Source organism: Sinohyriopsis cumingii, unplaced genomic scaffold (genome assembly GCF_028554795.1).
Source record: "Sinohyriopsis cumingii isolate HCF-2022 unplaced genomic scaffold, ASM2855479v2 utg001656l, whole genome shotgun sequence".
NCBI classification, from domain to species: Eukaryota; Metazoa; Mollusca; class Bivalvia; order Unionida; family Unionidae; genus Sinohyriopsis; species Sinohyriopsis cumingii.
In genome coordinates this window covers 128,962-144,950 of record NW_028316032.1, presented here as the reverse complement: position 1 = coordinate 144,950, position 15,989 = coordinate 128,962, and the positions used below count along the sequence as shown (strand labels likewise).

At 34.8% G+C, this 15,989-nt stretch overlaps 2 non-coding genes across 2 annotated transcripts; both read left to right on the top strand.

Annotated features, from left to right (window-relative positions):
• Positions 1-3,492: 3,492 nt before the first annotated feature.
• Positions 3,493-3,565, top strand: Trnak-uuu (transfer RNA lysine (anticodon UUU)). The gene has a single exon. It is a non-coding gene; the product is annotated as a tRNA-Lys (tRNA).
• Positions 3,566-14,793: 11,228 nt separating this feature from the next.
• On the top strand, positions 14,794-14,866 carry Trnak-uuu (transfer RNA lysine (anticodon UUU)). The gene has a single exon. It is a non-coding gene; the product is annotated as a tRNA-Lys (tRNA).
• Positions 14,867-15,989: the final 1,123 nt, after the last annotated feature.

Genomic DNA, 15,989 nt, shown 5'->3' with positions numbered 1-15,989 from the left:
TGACCCTGTATGTACCCATCCACATAAAAAGTGAATGAAATATGTAAGTTCATTTACATATTCTATATACTTCTATTGAAGCGTTTTGTTTTGTAATTCAATAGTGTTGGGATTTTTCTATCCTATCCTTGTACTGGTGTATATTTTTGTTTGTTATCTAATATTTTCGAGCTCTTAGCGCTTTAACGTCTTAGGCGCTGTACTAAGTCCATATAATTATTATTATTATTATTATTATTATTATTATTATTATTATTAATATTATTATTGTTATTATTTTTATTATTATTATTATTATTATTATTATTATTATTATTATTATTATTATTATTATTATCAATTGTGGGAATTTCCAAAATACTGATAAACAATTCTTCCGAATTATTTCTTCATTTTGATTTAGCAACTAAAATTGTAAGTCAGCAGAAATTCATTTTTACGACTAACATCTTTCTTTCTTTCCTTTTTTTTTTTTTTGGTCATTTTTTTTTATTCTTCTTTTTTGTGTTTTAACCATTAATATCACCGCACCGGATTGCGCGATCCTTGTGGCCACTGCTTTCGAGTGTCCGATAGCCCGTAATCATACTTCCCACAAAACTGTGAACTCATTATTGTAACCTTCATGACTTGATCTAAGATAGGTTTCTTTCACATATGTACGGTGCAGTCTTTATTTTCTCCACGTTGCAAAGTTTCATCTAACTCATCAGAACAGGAAAGAACTGACAGTACCTTGCAGTGCTAGTCTCTTTTCTTCTCTTCTTTTTAAGACATATTAACTTTTAGTCGCAGATTTTAAAATTCCTTTGAGATTTGTGTTACATTGCGAATTACATATTATGTTATTGTTTGAATCGTAAAATTAATGCATTTAATTCTCAAACGATGCATTGCATTCTTTAGCTTACTTAAATCGAGAACTATTATCAAAACTCGCAATTGATAAATCATTTTTAAAAAATCCATATTTTCATTCATTTAGATTGAGCATCCGAAACTGGACGGCAACAATTTAATTTTAAGACTTAGTATTTTCACCAATACAATCATCGCATTCTATACCGCGATGTTGTGACCACCGAATTCAGGTGTCCGAGAGGCGGTGATCGTACCTCCATTAAAACCGTGAACACATCCTGCATGCATATCTCATGCAGTTATTGTTGATTGAAACGAGAAGTGTTTATACGTCTTCACGGTGCATTCTTCGTTTTGTCTCCATTACAACGTTTGAATAAACAATTTAGAACACGAAACAACTGATAGTAGCTTGCAGTGGTAGTGTCTCATTACTTTAAACATATTGTCTGTTAGGTGGAGCTTTTAGACTGGCGTTGACTTTTGTGCTTCTGTCCGTATATTTTAATAATATTCGTATCATAATATGAATGCATTCAATTTGCATATGATATAGTGGATGCGTTAGATTTACTGGAATCAAGAAGAAATGCTGACAGAATGATCAACATCTCTTAGAGTTGATTAAATTGGGCACTCTATCCCCTTCGCATGGACATGTGGATACGCTCTCATTTAGGGACATTTTAGGAAAGGAGAGAAATACTTGCAGGTATATCTATATTCATTTTGACAACAATTGAAAATCAGTGGAAGCTAAATCATAACCACCTACCCTCGGACTTTCACCCATGACCCTTAGATTAAATGTCGGATGCTCTAGCGACTGAGATTGGGGCACTACTCATCCAAATTCTGTCAGTTTGTCAGTCTCGGATTTTGCTGCGTAGCCCTTTCCATTACATATTTAAAGGGCGCGGCCATATTTGTATCACATGACGTTTAGCAGTTATGGTGCAGATAGATGCCCAGAGCTCGGTTCAAACGAAAATGCTTTTCTTTACATTTCACGTCAATATCATTTCATTGCACAAGTCTTTGGAATTAAGAGTTTTTTGTTATGAAAACAAAATTCAGTAAATGCGTCCCCCACTGCTGCCATCATATTTGCATTTCCAGTAATGCTGCATATTAGTTCGTTAACTGAGAAATGAATGAGTCATAATTACCCAATAGTATTACGAATCTATGGTCATACACTAAAAAACAAACATAAGCAAAACCAAAACGGTTTGTAATACTGAACAAATAATTCAGTTAACAAAGTTGCAAAATGAACATGTAAGAGGGACTTACAGCATTATGAATTGCATCCAAAATCATCCCAAAATGTTATCTTCAAGTCCAAAGGAATAGAATGTTCCGAATAAAATCTACATCCTCAAATGCATTGGTCTACTAACAGTTCTGATATATCACAATGGCATTTTCAAGAATTCTTTAGAAATAATTCACAATAGGCCAAAAATAATATTTTAACCCACATAGCATTTTGTGGCTCCAATGAATAATTCAAACAAATGTTTGCTTCCAAATAATATCTAAACACAACAATAAATATATCTGAAGAATAATGTTACAAGAAGAACATACAAAATATGACTGACCAAATAGTCCAACTCCACGTACTTAAATAAAGACATAAGGACTGAAAACTCATTAGCTACTACTCACTACGTGACAATGAACAAATATCCCTAAAAGCTCCGGTGGCCTAGTAATTACAGCGTACGCCTCGGATGCGGGAGTTCGTGGGATCGATCCCCGGCCGAGTCATACCAAAGACTTACAAATATGGTACTAACAGCTGCCTTGCTTGGAGCTCAGCATTAAGAGGTTAGTGTTAGGACTGGTCGGCCGGGTCTCAGGATAAAGTGACTGGGTGGGACATCATGCCACATGTCTGCGGCATGATGCCCCAGTGCTAGCCATCACTATAAACTGCCACACTGCAGACATCGTAGCGATATGACTGACAAATTCTTAAAAGCTACCTTAAAAATACAAATCACATGCACACACAAACACACACACACACACACACACAAATCTCCCATGTCGTAGAAATAAAACCACCACATCTAACACACACCTTCCGTATTTATGTATTTTCTCCTGTACCGATCCATAGAAGAAAATCACAAATATGTATAGAGAACAATTAATTGGAAGCAAGTTTATCAACTTACAGGTACTATTTAATTGATTATGTAGTGTGTAAGCATTGCTTTCTCTGGAAACAAAAAATTTCAAGATAGGTGATTTTCACATGTGTAATTAACTGAGAGAAATTAAGGAAAGAATGCGAAGATTTAAGAGAAGAGCAGAAGGATAGTGTTTGTGTTGTCCGGACTGTAAAATCATAACTGTTAACACAAAGAAACAATGACTAGTCTTAACTTTAGCAACTTGCTCGGCTAATGACACATTTGTGCATTTCCTTATGCAGCAAAATTTAAATTCCTCCGTGAATGGTTGATTGCCATATAAACTGGATTATTGTTTCCATAAGGGGCTAACATCTAAGATCCAATCAATCCTAGACGCTAGCTATGTGAAGTTGATGAGATAACGATTAACCATGTTGCGCATAACTACCCGAGCCAACATTCGACCATGCATTAACAAGTAGCCCGCCTAGCTCAGTCGGTAGAGCATCAGACTTTTAATCTGAGGGTCGTGAGTTCGAGTCCCACGGTGGGCGTACAATTTTTAATACCATTACAAATTTATACTACACTTTGTACACGCGTCTATTTAGCTACAAATAGGTGTGATGGTAAATGTCCCACAGAAACGTTTTTATTTTCTCATATAATCATTTTTATGTTGAATTTTGATATCCTCTTTTTCAAATTCATTAGCTTGTCAATGTCTTTCTGGTTTCCACACAGCCCTCAGAAAGGTACTGATTATGGTAGTCACCCTGTATGTACCCATCCACATAAAAAGTGAATGAAATATGTAAGTTCATTTACATATTCTATATACTTCTATTGAAGCGTTTTGTTTTGTAATTCAATAGTGTTGGGATTTTTCTATCCTATCCTTGTACTGGTGTATATTTTTGTTTGTTATCTAATATTTTCGAGCTCTTAGCGCTTTAACGTCTTAGGCGCTGTACTAAGTCCACATAATTATTATTATTATTATTATGATTATTATTATTATTATTAATATTATTATTGTTATTATTATTATTATTATTATTATTATTATTATTATTATTATTATTATCAATTGTGGGAATTTCCAAAATACTGATAAACAATTCTTCCGAATTATTTCTTCATTTTGATTTAGCAACTAAAATTGTAAGTCAGCAAAAATTCATTTTTACGACTAACATCTTTCTTTCTTTCCTTTTTTTTTTTTTTTGGTCATTTATTTTTATTCTTCATTTTTGTGTTTTAACCATTAATATCACCGCACCGGATTGCGCGATCCTTGTGGCCACTGCTTTCGAGTGTCCGATAGCCCGTAATCATACTTCCCACAAAACTGTGAACTCATTATTGTAACCTTCATGACTTGATCTAAGATAGGTTTCTTTCACATATGTACGGTGCAGTCTTTATTTTCTCCACGTTGCAAAGTTTCATCTAACTCATCAGAACAGGAAAGAACTGACAGTACCCTGCAGTGCTAGTCTCTTTTCTTCTCTTCTTTTTAAGACATATTAACTTTTAGTCGCAGATTTTAAAATTCCTTTGAGATTTGTGTTACATTGCGAATTACATATTATGTTATTGTTTGAATCGTAAAATTAATGCATTTAATTCTCAAACGATGCATTGCATTCTTTAGCTTACTTAAATCGAGAACTATTATCAAAACTCGCAATTGATAAATCATTTTTAAAAAATCCATATTTTCATTCATTTAGATTGAGCATCCGAAACTGGACGGCAACAATTTAATTTTAAGACTTAGTATTTTCACCAATACAATCATCGCATTCTATACCGCGATGTTGTGACCACCGAATTCAGGTGTCCGAGAGGCGGTGATCGTACCTCCATTAAAACCGTGAACACATCCTGCATGCATATCTCATGCAGTTATTGTTGATTGAAACGAGAAGTGTTTATACGTCTTCACGGTGCATTCTTCGTTTTGTCTCCATTACAACGTTTGAATAAACAATTTAGAACACGAAACAACTGATAGTAGCTTGCAGTGGTAGTGTCTCATTACTTTAAACATATTGTCTGTTAGGTGGAGCTTTTAGACTGGCGTTGACTTTTGTGCTTCTGTCCGTATATTTTAATAATATTCGTATCATAATATGAATGCATTCAATTTGCATATGATATAGTGGATGCGTTAGATTTACTGGAATCAAGAAGAAATGCTGACAGAATGATCAACATCTCTTAGAGTTGATTAAACTGGGCACTCTATCCCCTTCGCATGGACATGTGGATACGCTCTCATTTAGGGACATTTTAGGAAAGGAGAGAAATACTTGCAGGTATATCTATATTCATTTTGACAACAATTGAAAATCAGTGGAAGCTAAATCATAACCACCTACCCTCGGACTTTCACCCATGACCCTTAGATTAAATGTCGGATGCTCTAGCGACTGAGATTGGGGCACTACTCATCCAAATTCTGTCAGTTTGTCAGTCTCGGATTTTGCTGCGTAGCCCTTTCCATTACATATTTAAAGGGCGCGGCCATATTTGTATCACATGACGTTTAGCAGTTATGGTGCAGATAGATGCCCAGAGCTCGGTTCAAACGAAAATGCTTTTCTTTACATTTCACGTCAATATCATTTCATTGCACAAGTCTTTGGAATTAAGAGTTTTTTGTTATGAAAACAAAATTCAGTAAATGTGTCCTCCACTGCTGCCATCATATTTGCATTTCCAGTAATGATGCATATTAGTTCGTTAACTGAGAAATGAATGAGTCATAATTACCCAATAGTATTACGAATCTATGGTCATACACTAAAAAACAAACATAAGCAAAACCAAAACGGTTTGAAATACTGAACAAATAATTCAGTTAACAAAGTTGCAAAATGAACATGTAAGAGGGACATACAGCATTACGAATTGCATCCAAAATCATCCCAAAATGTTATCTTCAAGTCCAAAGGAATAGAATGTTCCGAATAAAATCTACATCCTCAAATGCATTGGTCTACCAACAGTTCTGATATATCACAATGGCATTTTCAAGAATTCTTTAGAAATAATTCACAATAGGCCAAAAATAATATTTTAACCCACATAGCATTTTGTGGCTCCAATGAATAATTCAAACAAATGTTTGCTTCCAAATAATATCTAAACACAACAATAAATATATCTGAAGAATAATGTTACAAGAAGAACATACAAAATATGACTGACCAAATAGTCCAACTCCACGTACTTAAATACAGACATAAGGACTGAAAACTCATTAGCTACTACTCACTACGTGACAATGAACAAATATCCCTAAAAGCTCCGGTGGCCTAGTAATTACAGCGTACGCCTCGGATGCGGGAGTTCGTGGGATCGATCCCCGGCCGAGTCATACCAAAGACTTACAAATATGGCACTAACAGCTGCCTTGCTTGGAGCTCAGCATTAAGAGGTTAGTGTTAGGACTGGTCGGCCGGGTCTCAGGATAAAGTGACTGGGTGGGACATCATGCCACATGTCTGCGGCATGATGCCCCAGTGCTAGCCATCACTATAAACTGCCACACTGCAGACATCGTAGCGATATGACTGACAAATTCTTAAAAGCTACCTTAAAAATACAAATCACATGCACACACAAACACACACACACACACACAAATCTCCCATGTCGTAGAAATAAAACCACCACATCTAACACACACCTTCCGTATTTTTGTATTTTCTCCTGTACCGATCCATAGAAGAAAATCACAAATATGTATAGAGAACAATTAATTGGAAGCAAGTTTATCAACTTACAGGTACTATTTAATTGATTATGTAGTGTGTAAGCATTGCTTTCTCTGGAAACAAAAAATTTCAAGATAGGTGATTTTCACATGTGTAATTAACTGAGAGAAATTAAGGAAAGAATGCGAAGATTTAAGAGAAGAGGAGAAGAATAGTGTTTGTGTTGTCCGGACTGTAAAATCATAACTGTTAACACAATGAAACAATGACTAGTCTTAACTTTAGCAACTTGCTCGGCTAATGAGACATTTGTGCATTTCCTTATGCAGCAAAATTTAAATTACTCCGTGAATGGTTGATTGCCATATAAACTGGATTATTGTTTCCATAAGGGGCTAACATCTAAGATCCAATCAATCCTAGACGCTAGCTATGTGAAGTTGATGAGATAACGATTAACCATGTTGCGCATAACTACCCGAGCCAACATTCGACCATGCATTAACAAGTAGCCCGCCTAGCTCAGTCGGTAGAACATCAGACTTTTAATCTGAGGGTCGTGAGTTCGAGTCCCACGGTGGGCGTACAATTTTTAATACCATTACAAATTTATACTACACTTTGTACACGCGTCTATTTAGCTACAAATAGGTGTGATGGTAAATGTCCCACAGAAACGTTTTTATTTTCTCATATAATCATTTTTATGTTGAATTTTGATATCCTCTTTTTCAAATTCATTAGCTTGTCAATGTCTTTCTGGTTTCCACACAGCCCTCAGAAAGGTACTGATTATGGTAGTCACCCTGTATGTACCCATCCACATAAAAAGTGAATGAAATATGTAAGTTCATTTACATATTCTATATACTTCTATTGAAGCGTTTTGTTTTGTAATTCAATAGTGTTGGGATTTTTCTATCCTATCCTTGTACTGGTGTATATTTTTGTTTGTTATCTAATCTTTTCGAGCTCTTAGCGCTTTAACGTCTTAGGCGCTGTACTAAGTCCACATAATTATTATTATTATTATTATGATTATTATTATTATTATTAATATTATTATTGTTATTATTTTTATTATTATTATTATTATTATTATTATTATTATTATTATTATTATTATTATCAATTGTGTTAATTTCCAAAATACTGATAAACAATTCTTCCGAATTATTTCTTCATTTTGATTTAGCAACTAAAATTGTAAGTCAGCAAAAATTCATTTTTACGACTAACATCTTTCTTTCTTTCCTTTTTTTTTTTTTTGGTCATTTATTTTTATTCTTCATTTTTGTGTTTTAACCATTAATATCACCGCACCGGATTGCGCGATCCTTGTGGCCACTGCTTTCGAGTGTCCGATAGCCCGTAATCATACTTCCCACAAAACTGTGAACTCATTATTGTAACCTTCATGACTTGATCTAAGATAGGTTTCTTTCACATATGTACGGTGCAGTCTTTATTTTCTCCACGTTGCAAAGTTTCATCTAACTCATCAGAACAGGAAAGAACTGACAGTACCCTGCAGTGCTAGTCTCTTTTCTTCTCTTCTTTTTAAGACATATTAACTTTTAGTCGCAGATTTTAAAATTCCTTTGAGATTTGTGTTACATTGCGAATTACATATTATGTTATTGTTTGAATCGTAAAATTAATGCATTTAATTCTCAAACGATGCATTGCATTCTTTAGCTTACTTAAATCGAGAACTATTATCAAAACTCGCAATTGATAAATCATTTTTAAAAAATCCATATTTTCATTCATTTAGATTGAGCATCCGAAACTGGACGGCAACAATTTAATTTTAAGACTTAGTATTTTCACCAATACAATCATCGCATTCTATACCGCGATGTTGTGACCACCGAATTCAGGTGTCCGAGAGGCGGTGATCGTACCTCCATTAAAACCGTGAACACATCCTGCATGCATATCTCATGCAGTTATTGTTGATTGAAACGAGAAGTGTTTATACGTCTTCACGGTGCATTCTTCGTTTTGTCTCCATTACAACGTTTGAATAAACAATTTAGAACACGAAACAACTGATAGTAGCTTGCAGTGGTAGTGTCTCATTACTTTAAACATATTGTCTGTTAGGTGGAGCTTTTAGACTGGCGTTGACTTTTGTGCTTCTGTCCGTATATTTTAATAATATTCGTATCATAATATGAATGCATTCAATTTGCATATGATATAGTGGATGCGTTAGATTTACTGGAATCAAGAAGAAATGCTGACAGAATGATCAACATCTCTTAGAGTTGATTAAATTGGGCACTCTATCCCCCTCGCATGGACATGTGGATACGCTCTCATTTAGGGACATTTTAGGAAAGGAGAGAAATACTTGCAGGTATATCTATATTCATTTTGACAACAATTGAAAATCAGTGGAAGCTAAATCATAACCACCTACCCTCGGACTTTCACCCATGACCCTTAGATTAAATGTCGGATGCTCTAGCGACTGAGATTGGGGCACTACTCATCCAAATTCTGTCAGTTTGTCAGTCTCGGATTTTGCTGCGTAGCCCATTCCATTACATATTTAAAGGGCGCGGCCATATTTGTATCACATGACGTTTAGCAGTTATGGTGCAGATAGATGCCCAGAGCTCGGTTCAAACGAAAATGCTTTTCTTTACATTTCACGTCAATATCATTTCATTGCACAAGTCTTTGGAATTAAGAGTTTTTTGTTATGAAAACAAAATTCAGTAAATGCGTCCCCCACTGCTGCCATCATATTTGCATTTCCAGTAATGCTGCATATTAGTTCGTTAACTGAGAAATGAATGAGTCATAATTACCCAATAGTATTACGAATCTATGGTCATACACTAAAAAACAAACATAAGCAAAACCAAAACGGTTTGAAATACTGAACAAATAATTCAGTTAACAAAGTTGCAAAATGAACATGTAAGAGGGACTTACAGCATTACGAATTGCATCCAAAATCATCCCAAAATGTTATCTTCAAGTCCAAAGGAATAGAATGTTCCGAATAAAATCTACATCCTCAAATGCATTGGTCTACCAACAGTTCTGATATATCACAATGGCATTTTCAAGAATTCTTTAGAAATAATTCACAATAGGCCAAAAATAATATTTTAACCCACATAGCATTTTGTGGCTCCAATGAATAATTCAAACAAATGTTTGCTTCCAAATAATATCTAAACACAACAATAAATATATCTGAAGAATAATGTTACAAGAAGAACATACAAAATATGACTGACCAAATAGTCCAACTCCACGTACTTAAATACAGACATAAGGACTGAAAACTCATTAGCTACTACTCACTACGTGACAATGAACAAATATCCCTAAAAGCTCCGGTGGCCTAGTAATTACAGCGTACGCCTCGGATGCGGGAGTTCGTGGGATCGATCCCCGGCCGAGTCATACCAAAGACTTACAAATATGGCACTAACAGCTGCCTTGCTTGGAGCTCAGCATTAAGAGGTTAGTGTTAGGACTGGTCGGCCGGGTCTCAGGATAAAGTGACTGGGTGGGACATCATGCCACATGTCTGCGGCATGATGCCCCAGTGCTAGCCATCACTATAAACTGCCACACTGCAGACATCGTAGCGATATGACTGACAAATTCTTAAAAGCTACCTTAAAAATACAAATCACATGCACACACAAACACACACACACACAGACACACAAATCTCCCATGTCGTAGAAATAAAACCACCACATCTAACACACACCTTCCGTATTTATGTATTTTCTCCTGTACCGATCCATAGAAGAAAATCACAAATATGTATAGAGAACAATTAATTGGAAGCAAGTTTATCAACTTACAGGTACTATTTAATTGATTATGTAGTGTGTAAGCATTGCTTTCTCTGGAAACAAAAAATTTCAAGATAGGTGATTTTCACATGTGTAATTAACTGAGAGAAATTAAGGAAAGAATGCGAAGATTTAAGAGAAGAGGAGAAGAATAGTGTTTGTGTTGTCCGGACTGTAAAATCATAACTGTTAACACAATGAAACAATGACTAGTCTTAACTTTAGCAACTTGCTCGGCTAATGAGACATTTGTGCATTTCCTTATGCAGCAAAATTAAAATTCCTCCGTGAATGGTTGACTGCCATATAAACTGGATTATTGTTTCCATAAGGGGCTAACATCTAAGATCCAATCAATCCCAGACGCTAGCTATGTGAAGTTGATGAGATAACGATTAACCATGTTGCGCATAACTACCCGAGCCAACATTCGACCATGCATTAACAAGTAGCCCGCCTAGCTCAGTCGGTAGAACATCAGACTTTTAATCTGAGGGTCGTGAGTTCGAGTCCCACGGTGGGCGTACAATTTTTAATACCATTACAAATTTATACTACACTTTGTACACGCGTCTATTTAGCTACAAATAGGTGTGATGGTAAATGTCCCACAGAAACGTTTTTATTTTCTCATATAATCATTTTTATGTTGAATTTTGATATCCTCTTTTTCAAATTCATTAGCTTGTCAATGTCTTTCTGGTTTCCACACAGCCCTCAGAAAGGAACTGATTATGGTAGTGACCCTGTATGTACCCATCCACATAAAAAGTGAATGAAATATGTAAGTTCATTTACATATTCTATATACTTCTATTGAAGCGTTTTGTTTTGTAATTCAATAGTGTTGGGATTTTTCTATCCTATCCTTGTACTGGTGTATATTTTTGTTTGTTATCTAATCTTTTCGAGCTCTTAGCGCTTTAACGTCTTAGGCGCTGTACTAAGTCCACATAATTATTATTATTATTATTATTATTATTATTATTATTATTAATATTATTATTGTTATTATTTTTATTATTATTATTATTATTATTATTATTATTATTATTATTATTATTATCAATTGTGTTAATTTCCAAAATACTGATAAACAATTCTTCCGAATTATTTCTTCATTTTGATTTAGCAACTAAAATTGTAAGTCAGCAAAAATTCATTTTTACGACTAACATCTTTCTTTCTTTCCTTTTTTTTTTTTTTGGTCATTTATTTTTATTCTTCATTTTTGTGTTTTAACCATTAATATCACCGCACCGGATTGCGCGATCCTTGTGGCCACTGCTTTCGAGTGTCCGATAGCCCGTAATCATACTTCCCACAAAACTGTGAACTCATTATTGTAACCTTCATGACTTGATCTAAGATAGGTTTCTTTCACATATGTACGGTGCAGTCTTTATTTTCTCCACGTTGCAAAGTTTCATCTAACTCATCAGAACAGGAAAGAACTGACAGTACCCTGCAGTGCTAGTCTCTTTTCTTCTCTTCTTTTTAAGACATATTAACTTTTAGTCGCAGATTTTAAAATTCCTTTGAGATTTGTGTTACATTGCGAATTACATATTATGTTATTGTTTGAATCGTAAAATTAATGCATTTAATTCTCAAACGATGCATTGCATTCTTTAGCTTACTTAAATCGAGAACTATTATCAAAACTCGCAATTGATAAATCATTTTTAAAAAATCCATATTTTCATTCATTTAGATTGAGCATCCGAAACTGGACGGCAACAATTTAATTTTAAGACTTAGTATTTTCACCAATACAATCATCGCATTCTATACCGCGATGTTGTGACCACCGAATTCAGGTGTCCGAGAGGCGGTGATCGTACCTCCATTAAAACCGTGAACACATCCTGCATGCATATCTCATGCAGTTATTGTTGATTGAAACGAGAAGTGTTTATACGTCTTCACGGTGCATTCTTCGTTTTGTCTCCATTACAACGTTTGAATAAACAATTTAGAACACGAAACAACTGATAGTAGCTTGCAGTGGTAGTGTCTCATTACTTTAAACATATTGTCTGTTAGGTGGAGCTTTTAGACTGGCGTTGACTTTTGTGCTTCTGTCCGTATATTTTAATAATATTCGTATCATAATATGAATGCATTCAATTTGCATATGATATAGTGGATGCGTTAGATTTACTGGAATCAAGAAGAAATGCTGACAGAATGATCAACATCTCTTAGAGTTGATTAAATTGGGCACTCTATCCCCCTCGCATGGACATGTGGATACGCTCTCATTTAGGGACATTTTAGGAAAGGAGAGAAATACTTGCAGGTATATCTATATTCATTTTGACAACAATTGAAAATCAGTGGAAGCTAAATCATAACCACCTACCCTCGGACTTTCACCCATGACCCTTAGATTAAATGTCGGATGCTCTAGCGACTGAGATTGGGGCACTACTCATCCAAATTCTGTCAGTTTGTCAGTCTCGGATTTTGCTGCGTAGCCCTTTCCATTACATATTTAAAGGGCGCGGCCATATTTGTATCACATGACGTTTAGCAGTTATGGTGCAGATAGATGCCCAGAGCTCGGTTCAAACGAAAATGCTTTTCTTTACATTTCACGTCAATATCATTTCATTGCACAAGTCTTTGGAATTAAGAGTTTTTTGTTATGAAAACAAAATTCAGTAAATGCGTCCCCCACTGCTGCCATCATATTTGCATTTCCAGTAATGCTGCATATTAGTTCGTTAACTGAGAAATGAATGAGTCATAATTACCCAATAGTATTACGAATCTATGGTCATACACTAAAAAACAAACATAAGCAAAACCAAAACGGTTTGTAATACTGAACAAATAATTCAGTTAACAAAGTTGTAAAATGAAAATGTAAGAGGGACTTACAGCATTATGAATTGCATCCAAAATCATCCCAAAATGTTATCTTCAAGTCCAAAGGAATAGAATGTTCCGAATAAAATCTACATCCTCAAATGCATTGGTCTACCAACAGTTCTGATATATCACAATGGCATTTTCAAGAATTCTTTAGAAATAATTCACAATAGGCCAAAAATAATATTTTAACCCACATAGCATTTTGTGGCTCCAATGAATAATTCAAACAAATGTTTACTTCCAAATAATATCTAAACACAACAATAAATATATCTGAAGAATAATGTTACAAGAAGAACATACAAAATATGATTGACCAAATAGTCCAACTCCACGTACTTAAATAAAGACATAAGGACTGAAAACTCATTAGCTACTACTCACTACGTGACAATGAACAAATATCCCTAAAAGCTCCGGTGGCCTAGTAATTACAGCGTACGCCTCGGATGCGGGAGTTCGTGGGATCGATCCCCGGCCGAGTCATACCAAAGACTTACAAATATGGTACTAACAGCTGCCTTGCTTGGAGCTCAGCATTAAGAGGTTAGTGTTAGGACTGGTCGGCCGGGTCTCAGGATAAAGTGACTGGGTGGGACATCATGCCACATGTCTACGGCATGATGCCCCAGTGCTAGCCATCACTATAAACTGCCACACTGCAGACATCGTAGCGATATGACTGATAAATTCTTAAAAGCTACCTTAAAAATACAAATCACATGCACACACAAACACACACACACACACACACACAAATCTCCCATGTCGTAGAAATAAAACCACCACATCTAACACACACCTTCCGTATTTATGTATTTTCTCCTGTACCGATCCATAGAAGAAAATCACAAATATGTATAGAGAACAATTAATTGGAAGCAAGTTTATCAACTTACAGGTACTATTTAATTGATTATGTAGTGTGTAAGCATTGCTTTCTCTGGAAACAAAAAATTTCAAGATAGGTGATTTTCACATGTGTAATTAACTGAGAGAAATTAAGGAAAGAATGCGAAGATTTAAGAGAAGAGCAGAAGGATAGTGTTTGTGTTGTCCGGACTGTAAAATCATAACTGTTAACACAAAGAAACAATGACTAGTCTTAACTTTAGCAACTTGCTCGGCTAATGACACATTTGTGCATTTCCTTATGCAGCAAAATTTAAATTCCTCCGTGAATGGTTGATTGCCATATAAACTGGATTATTGTTTCCATAAGGGGCTAACATCTAAGATCCAATCAATCCTAGACGCTAGCTATGTGAAGTTGATGAGATAACGATTAACCATGTTGCGCATAACTACCCGAGCCAACATTCGACCATGCATTAACAAGTAGCCCGCCTAGCTCAGTCGGTAGAGCATCAGACTTTTAATCTGAGGGTCGTGAGTTCGAGTCCCACGGTGGGCGTACAATTTTTAATACCATTACAAATTTATACTACACTTTGTACACGCGTCTATTTAGCTACAAATAGGTGTGATGGTAAATGTCCCACAGAAACGTTTTTATTTTCTCATATAATCATTTTTATGTTGAATTTTGATATCCTCTTTTTCAAATTCATTAGCTTGTCAATGTCTTTCTGGTTTCCACACAGCCCTCAGAAAGGTACTGATTATGGTAGTGACCCTGTATGTACCCATCCAGATAAAAAGTGAATGAAATATGTAAGTTCATTTACATATTCTATATACTTCTATTGAAGCGTTTTGTTTTGTAATTCAATAGTGTTGGGATTTTTCTATCCTATCCTTGTACTGGTGTATATTTTTGTTTGTTATCTAATATTTTCGAGCTCTTAGCGCTTTAACGTCTTAGGCGCTGTACTAAGTCCACATAAATGTTATTATTATTATTATTATTATTATTATTATTATTATTATTGTTATTATTTTTATTATTATTATTATTATTATTATTATTATTATTATTATTGTTATTATCAATTGTGGGAATTTCCAAAATACTGATAATCAATTCTTCCGAATTATTTCTTCATTTTGATTTAGCAACTAAAATTGTAAGTCAGCAAAAATTCATTTTTACGACTAACATCTTTCTTTCTTTCCTTTTTTTTTTTTTGGTCATTTATTTTTATTCTTCATTTTTGTGTTTTAACCATTAATATCACCGCACCGGATTGCGCGATCCTTGTGGCCACTGCTTTCGAGTGTCCGATAGCCCGTAATCATACTTCCCACAAAACTGTGAACTCATTATTGTAACCTTCATGACTTGATCTAAGATAGGTTTCTTTCACATATGTACGGTGCTATCTTTATTTTCTCCACGTTGCAAAGTTTCATCTAACTCATCAGAACAGGAAAGAACTGACAGTACCCTGCAGTGCTAGTCTCTTTTCTTCTCTTCTTTTTAAGACATATTAACTTTTAGTCGCAGATTTTAAAATTCCTTTGAGATTTGTGTTACATTGCGAATTACATATTATGTTATTGTTTGAATCGTAAAATTAATGCATTTAATTCTCAAACGATGCATTGCATTCTTTAGCTTACTTAAATCGAGAACT